This window comes from Lolium rigidum, chromosome 3 (genome assembly GCF_022539505.1).
Source record: "Lolium rigidum isolate FL_2022 chromosome 3, APGP_CSIRO_Lrig_0.1, whole genome shotgun sequence".
NCBI classification, from domain to species: domain Eukaryota; kingdom Viridiplantae; phylum Streptophyta; class Magnoliopsida; order Poales; family Poaceae; genus Lolium; species Lolium rigidum.
This window is the reverse complement of record NC_061510.1, coordinates 411,026,227-411,032,713: the sequence shown is the minus strand read 5'-3', so window position 1 is coordinate 411,032,713 and position 6,487 is coordinate 411,026,227.

Sequence of the window (6,487 nt, the reverse complement as noted above, 5' to 3'; positions counted from 1 at the left end):
GATAAATTCCGAGTGGAACGAAGAAGCTGATCGAGCTTTCGAAGATCTAAAGCGAAAAATATCGACACCACCAATCTTAGTGGCTCCTAAGGAAAAGGAACCTCTCCTGCTGTATATTGCAGCCACGCCCCAAGTGGTTAGCACGGTGTTAGTTGTCGAAAGAGAAGAAGAAGGGAAAATCCATGGAGTGCAGCGACCAGTATACTTCGTGAGCGAAGTCTTGTCGCCCTCGAAACAGAGGTACCCTCAGTACCAAAAGCTAGCATATGGAGTGTTCACAACAGCACGAAAATTGCGCCACTATTTTTCGGCACACCCGATCATAGTGGTCAATGAAGCTCCTTTGTCAAATATACTGAACAACCCAGAAGCTACGGGTCGTGTCTCCCTTTGGGGAATAGAACTTTCCCCTCGGGACATCACGTATGAAAAAAGAAAAGCAATAAAGTCGCAAGTACTACCGGACTTCATCGCAGAGTGGATGGAGTTGCAAAATACAGGACCCCAGATTTATCGAGAACCTGGACCATGAACTTCGATGGGTCCAAGAGGCTAGAAGGGGCTGGCGCAGGAGTAGTACTCATATCACCTGAAGGCGACAAGTTGAAGTACATCCTTCGTATGACGTTCCCCAACGCATCTAACAATGAAGCGGAATATGAGGCTCTCATACACGGGATGAAGATGGCGAAAGCACCACGGAGCAACTCGACTAAAAATCTTTGGCGACTCACGGTTGGTAGCTCAGCAAGTTATGAACCAATGTGACGCAGATCAATGATAGCATGATGGCATACAAGGAGGTGTACAATGAGCTCGAGAAATTGTTCGATGGATGCGAAGTAAAACATATTAGCAGATTGAGCAACGACGAAGCCGACGTTCTTGCAAACATCGGGTCGCGAGTGCCTTGCGGTCCCACCAGGTGTATTTTGGGAGGAGATAACAGAGAGATCCACTGAGACGACAAAATCAAAAAAGAAGGAGAAGAAACCCTCGGGGGCTATCAAGGAGAAGCAAGAGGAAGAAGAAGAAGAGCAAGACCTGGTCCTAGTAATACAGATACCATGGATGCAGCCATACATATCATATATCCTCAGGAAAGAAATACCGGATGATCCGAGTTGAGGCAAGGCGAGTAATCCGACGCTCCAAAGCTTTCACGGTGGTTAAGGGAGAATTATATAAGCGAAGTATTTCAGGCGTCTTGCAAAGGTGCGTTACACCCGAAGAAGGAAGAATAATTCTAAAGGACGTACATGAAGGAATATGTGGCCACCACGCAAGTAGTCGAGCTATCGCAGCCAAGGTTTTTCGGGCAGGATTCTACTCGGTTGACAGCAATAGAGGACGCTAAGGACATAGTACGAACTTGCGACGCGTGTCAAAGGTTTGCCGCAAAACCTCACTCTCCAGCGAGCGAGCTAGCACCAATACCTTTGTCATGGCCCTTTGCACAATGGGGACTCGACATGGTTGGCAAGTTACACAAATCGTCGCCGGGAGGAAAGGAATACATGCTAGTAGTCGTCGACAAATTCACAAAGTGGATAGAAGCGAAACCGATAAATTCACCAGACGGAGCATCTGCAGTAAAATTCATAAAAGACCTCGTCTTCAGGTTTGGAGTGCCCCACAGCATCGTCACCGACAACGGCAGCAACTTCACGTCCAATGAATTCAAAGACTATTGCGAAGAGGTGGGTATCAAGCTGAACTTTGCATCAGTTGCACATCCTCAAACCAATGGGCAAGTCGAGAAAGCCAATGGCATCATTTGCAATGGCATCAAGAAGCGCTTGTTAGGACCACTAGAAAAAGCTCGACATACCTGGCCTGAAGAACTACCAAGTGTGTTGTGGAGCATCCGAACAACTCCAAATACAGCGACACAGGAAACTCCGTTTTTTCTGGTACATGGAGCGAAGCGGTACTACCAATCGAGATAGAGCACAACTCTCCACGTGTCGCGGAGTATGACGAAGAAACGTCGAGAAAAGCATTAGAAGATGATGTGGACGCACTTGATGAAGCTCGAGATGAAGTATTGTCTCGAGTAACCAAATATCAACGGGACTTGAAGAATTACCACGGTCGACGTTTGCGGCCAAGATCTTTTCAGGTGGGCGACCTAGTTCTTCGGCTCACGCAAAAAAGTCATGAAAAACTCGAGTCACCGTGGCTCGGCCCTTACATCGTCACGGAAGTAATCGGAGGAGGAGCATACGGGATAAAGGACAAGAAGACAGGGGTGGAGGAGCCAAACCCCTGGAACGTGGCGCAACTCGGGCGGTTCTACGCCTAGAGTCGAAATATAGTCCTTGTAAAACTTCAATGTACTCGAAACGCCCGCGAGTTTTCAGACGCACTCTTTTCCTTTTTCGGGGCACCGAGTGGGGCCGGAGAAGGTTTTTAATGAGGCGGGCTCGCGGTGCTGCAATATAATAAAGATAGTGGCTATATCACCTTTTTCTTTGTCAACGCGACCAAAGTCATCGCTCCGACGAATTTCAATATAGTTCATCAACAAAAGAAGAAAAAAATCTTGCCTTGGTATTCAAATACCTCGTGAGTCAATAAAAATACAAAATAGTACTCAGTAAAAGCTCGGGGGCTCATATTTGCCTTCAATGTATAAATGCCTTGGTCCACAACCTCGCAAGTATACAAATATAGTAAAAAGTCACCGAAACACTCGGGGGCTAGGCAAACATAGAAATATAATGGTTGCTTTACAATATAGTCATGGACTACAAAGAAGAAATTTCTACAAGAAGCAAATAACTAGTCTTGATTCGAGTATGTCATCAAGAGTAACTCTGTTCTCTTCAGGAGCAGCACCAAGAAAGTCGGCATAATGGCCATCGGCAAAAAAGTCGGCATCCATCCGAAGAAGGTCCTCAATCATTTCTTCGGCTATAGGTGTAACTTTCGTGTTAATCCTATCAACACCAACTCTCCGGCGTTTTACCTTTTGATGAACCCTCTCGACAGCTTGGGCAAGGTCAAGCTTTGAGTGACAGATCTGGAGCATGATAAGAGCAAATGCGGCACCGGCTACCGGTTGTGCTTTGACAAAATCGTGGATACTGCGAGCATCTTTGAACCTTTCCATCAATTCGGGAAGAGTTTTTGGTGGGACATTCCGAGGAAACATGGAGTTGTAAACCATAGATAAGGTTTTGGTACGAAGTGAAGGAAATCACGGGTTTGAGAGGTACGATCCTGAAATCCGGTAATTTGGCGGGTCCTCTCCGGAGTGGCCCAAAACAAAGAACCATGGTCCAAGGAAAGATTGACAAGGAGGTTTGTCCTAGTGTTTACCCTCTCTTCCTCGGCAGCAACATCAATAAAGGCACCTATCAACACAACGAAGGGACAACCTTTAGGAGACAATAGCATGAAGATGAAAGATATCACAAGACGAGACAAACATACCCGACATATCTGCACTGGCCTCATTCATTAACTCGAGCATGAAATTTTCTCGAGTGACCGCTTTTCAGCTTCAGAAACAGCAATCTCCTTAGCAGCCACAGCCTCGCGGGCTTGCCGAAGGGCAACTTTTTCGGCTTCGGATGATTTACGAGACTGCTCCATCATCGCAAGTGTTTGCTTTTTCGCATACTGAAGTTGTTGTCGAAGATCATTCAATTCTTGCGACAAGGTATCATCGACAGGTGCAATATCAGTAACAGTTCTCTCCGCGCGGGAAGAAGGCGAAGCATTGGAAGGAGTAGGAATTGGAGTATAGTTATCAAATATCAACTGAAATTTAAAACAGAATAACATTAAAAAACGAGGCAAAGATAGAGTTCTTCATTAATCTCTCGAGAATAATTACAAGGGCACTACGGTGGAGCTAGGGAAATACGTGTCGCCAAAAGACTACTTTGGCGACAAGAGCAAAAGAAGCAAAAGAAAAACGAGAGGCATGCAACTAGACCTCCGGCCTTGACGAACTAGGAGTCGACGTTGGCTGGATCCCGAGATACGCCAAGATTTTCTTCGTATTGGGCTTGGCCGCCTTCATCGGTGACTTCCACCTCGACTGTTCTATCGGATCGGTGTCGCCAACCTTCGTCCGGTCGAGAGTCCGCGACCGTCGGCAACAAGAGCAACGAGTATTTTCAACGGCTACCTTCATGTTCTCATGGCGCAGCTTCAGCCCAAGATCTTCGATGTATTGAACATCTTGGCGAGGTCAAGGAAAGTCGAAGGTTCCTCTTTCTTCGGGAAGAAGTAGGGGAACAACGCCGACAAAGCCCCACCGGCATTGGCCACGCCTTCACGAATTTCGCGTCCATGGGACTCTAGAAGAGAAAGTGCGTCAAGAAGAGGGTCATTGACGAGGCTTTTCCAGGTCAAAATCTTGGTTGGTTTGGGCTGCCACACAAGAAAGAACATTAGTCAAAAACCAAGAAACAAGAAGTACAAACAAAATAGAAGGGACAAGTGATATTACTCGGTGTACGTCGACTTTGCGAATTCGGACGCTTGATGATCCCTTGTTCTCGTGCAACTCTGTGCAGATTTTTGCTCGTGCAAGGCAGATTCAGCATCTTTGAGCCTTTGCTGCAATTCTTCGACACTAGCAGCCTTTGCTTTGGCATCATCAGCTTCAGCTCTGGCTTCGCTAGCAGCAAGCTCAGCTTTCTTGCGAGCCGTTTCACTTTTCTCAAGATTCCGAGAAAGTATTTCGGCACGTTGGTTAGCTTCCGCAAGTTTTTCTGTTGAGAAAGGAAAAGGAAGAGAAGAAAGATCAAAAATAGCGACAAGCAGCAGCGAGTAAAAAACCAAGGAAAAACAGCAAGTATAAAAGTCGTCACCTTCGGCTCTGCTGGCATACTCGCGGTACCCAATAAATTGGGACCCAATGCGGATAAGATCCTTGATCATAGGCTGTCAAAGAAGAAGGAAAGAAGGGGAAAAATTTCGGCATTACACAAAGTAAAGGTCCACAAAAGCAAAATAGAGGAAATATAGATCTCGATAAACTTACATCATCCAAGAGCTGCGAGGAAGAACTGCCCAATTGAGGAGGAGGCTCAACGATCATTTCAACCCTTGCCCTTTTTGGCGAAGGGACAAGGGGGCTCGATGGTGGAGTAGTAGTGACGACGTTTTGTTGGGGAGGCGATGTTTCATCTCCTTCAACCAACGTGTCTGAAACAAGCACAGTACGTGACGTGCTGGTCCGAGGAGCTACGTCAGTAACTGGTACTTCTTCCTCATCACTAGTAAAAAAAAATCGATAGTACAAAAAGCAAGACAGAGTTAAATCTTTCGAGTACATCAAAAAGATGAGGAGAGATAAAATTGACTTACGAGCTGATGAGGGACTCAAAATAAGGATCATAAGCTGCCTTCGGATCAGAAGGAACAACTTCTTCAGCCTTAGAAATGCCAGAATCCTCGACTTCAGTCCTTTTCCTTTTGTTCTTCGGAGAAACGAGCGGGAGGAAGGGATTCAGTCGATTCACTAGCTTCGGACTCAACCTCTCTCTCATGAGAAGCCGCAGATTTGTGAGAACCCGCGACTTCACTTTCGAGGACGAGAAGAGCCTTGAGTATCGTCGGCAACGACGGTCATTTCTTCGACTTCTCCACCCTCAGGAAGAGGAGGAAGGGAAGTTATACTAGGATGGTCCTGAAAAAATAAGAAACCAAAGAAAACGAAAAGAGATGACAATACAATGAGATGCGAGGAAAAAAAAGGGCGCAACAAGATAAAAACGCGGAAAGACAAAATACCTTGGGGAGTGGATTGGTGGAGCTGTATGGTTCCACGCGACAAGAAGAAGGAAGCTGGATCTTTGCCCGGGCGAGAAAGTCTTCGAACCAACTTCTCCAAGTCCTTGGTGGAAAGGTTACCGGAGATTCCGTTGGCGTCATTTTCACCGGAGTACGTCCAAAGGGGATTTTTGCGAGCCCGAAGAGGCTGCACTCTAATCCTAAGGAAGTAAGCGAGTGATTTGAACACCGGATAGCTCCTCGCCTCGAGTATTTTGAAGCCGGCGAATGCGAGACATGAGCGCATCCGTCGCCTTTTTCTCTTCCTCGAAGCTTCGGCATCCCGGGAGCGACGGCGCTGAATTTTGGCACTCCCGTCGAAGGGAATTATGTTGTGCTCAACGGAGTTGGCGCTTTCTTCGTGAATGTAAAGCCACTTCTTGCGCCATCCTTGGACAGAATCAGGAAACTTGACGTCGAAATAATCGACATCGATACGAATACAGATAACAACGCCACCTATGTTATAAGTGACGTTGTGGGAGCCATTGCGGCGGAGGCGGAAGATGCGTTTCCAAAGAGCCCAATTAGGAGCGACTCCAAGAAAGCATTCGCAAAGGGTGATAAAAATAGAAATGTGAAGGATGGAATTGGGGGTCGGATGATGCGGTTGAATCCCATAGACAAAGAGAAGACCGCGGAGGAAATCATGGATTGGGGTAGAGAGGCCGCGGATAAGATGATCAACGAAACT